We start from the raw sequence: 1,943 nt of genomic DNA on the forward strand, positions 1-1,943 counted from the left end.
GGCCGCCGGCATCACCATACTACTGGCCGACCGAAACCTAAACACTACATTCTTTGACCCCACTGGAGGAGGAGACCCCATTCTCTACCAGCACCTCTTCTGATTCTTTGGCCACCCAGAAGTTTACATCTTAATCCTTCCCGGCTTTGGAATCATCCCACACGTTGTAACGTATTATGCAGGAATAAAAGAACCATTCGGCTACGTAGGAATAGTCTGAGCTATACTATCGATTGGATTCCTGGGCTTTATCGTATGAGCCCACCGCATATTAACTGTAGGAATAGACGTAAACACGCAAGCATACTTCATCTCCGCCACTATAATCATCACCATCCCAACCGGCATTAAGGTATTCAGCTGACTAGCCACACTACACGGACACACCATCAAATGAGATCCACCAATACTGTGAGCCTTGGGCTTCATCTTCCTCTTCACACTTGCCAATGAGGTGTCGGTGGAATTGGTGGTCAACCTTGATTATTGCATAATCCATCCCGTTGATCTAAAAAGAATTATATTTTTAATATATATATACACATGTATGTATGTACAATATTATATATTATATTATATAGGGCCAGGTAGGACAGGCCACCGCTTCTGTCTCGTGCCCTAATTAACTGCCTACTGCCAGTATTGGCACTGACTCACCAGCGGTCAGCTACAAGCACTTCTGCTATTAAGCAGAGCACAAGCATTCCTCTGCTTTGAGAAGAGAGCATTGTGCTCATGAAACATCAAAAAGACTTACTTTTATGCCTCTCCAGCTATAACAAAGAGAATCCTTCCCTCTCTGCACCAAAAAAATTAACGCTGACTTTTCAAGAATGCTATGGATGAGTTTCATAACCAAGGGGTGTCATCCACCTGCCACACAATTTGTCTTCTGCAAGTTCGATTAAGCATGTCAAGACATCATATGGATGTGACAAACACCTCATCCCCTCTGCTCTGTTGCCCCTTCTTCCCCCAGTTTCTTACTGGAACTAGTAACTCCAGCTCACCAGTTCCTTGACCATGGCTTCAATCTGTTCCTGAGCCACATGCACATCTTCTGTAGGTCCTTCCAAAGTGATGTTATCCTGTGTCGAGCAGCCTCGCAGTTTGCCCTCTTGCCTGTGATAACAATTGTCTCCGAGTTGCTGTTCTTTGCTGGGAGATCAATTTTGGTATTGCTTTCTTTACATATCTGACACAAAGTAAAAAAAAAAAATCATCTCAGAAGTGTCCCACGTCAGAAGAAAAGCCCTTGCAGGCTATATTTGACATCACCAATGAGCAGGAGAGAGCATCCAGTGGGATTTTGCTGCAGGCAGTGATCATCACGAGCACTTGAGTTAGGAACAATATCTCACCTTCTTGATGTTGGCACCTCCTTTCCCTACGACGTTCTTGTGGAACTGTTTGCAGATGGGGACAGAAATAGAAAAGCTGTTTTCAAGCTAAGGGAGAAAGGAAGGGAGAACTGAAGATTACACTGTCGTGGCAAGCCAGGCCCGACTTCAGGAACTCTGATATACGAGCTTTTGAAAATAGGCTTAGACCCAAGGAAGTTCTCTATACGAGGGACTTGTAAGAATAAGCAAAGGCAAGTACGTTCCCCTATAGCCTTCACATAACAGGTACTACCCCCCTGCCTCCATTCAGCCAAAACAGCGTCGACAGCTCCCTCCTCTTGAGGTGTTTTAGCTCTACCCAAGCCAGTAGAGCTCTGCTTTGCCCCAGGGTTCTCCAGGCACGTAGGAGGGAACAGCAGGCAGAAGACCTCCTTACCAGGTCTGCCACCAGCTTGTGCATGTACTCGGTGCACTTCTCCACCTCATTTTTGGGACCTCGGAGTTGGACAATGTCACTCTTGTGTGCAGGGTCTGGGAAGCTGATGATAACCTGCAGGCGTGGTCATTTATAGTTAGCTCAAGCAAAAGCAAGAACCCTTG

The 1,943-nt window shown here is 45.9% G+C and overlaps 1 long non-coding RNA gene across 1 annotated transcript; it reads right to left on the reverse strand.

Annotated features, from left to right (window-relative positions):
- Positions 1-317: 317 nt before the first annotated feature.
- Positions 318-1,081, reverse strand: LOC308061960. The gene is made up of 2 exons (XR_013927417.1): positions 1,011-1,081; positions 318-508 (listed from the first exon to the last, which is right to left on the reverse strand). It is a non-coding gene; the product is annotated as an uncharacterized lncRNA (long non-coding RNA).
- Positions 1,082-1,943: the final 862 nt, after the last annotated feature.

The sequence above is a fragment of the Falco punctatus genome (genome assembly GCF_963210335.1).
Source record: "Falco punctatus genome assembly, chromosome: 4".
Taxonomy (NCBI): Eukaryota; Metazoa; Chordata; class Aves; order Falconiformes; family Falconidae; genus Falco; species Falco punctatus.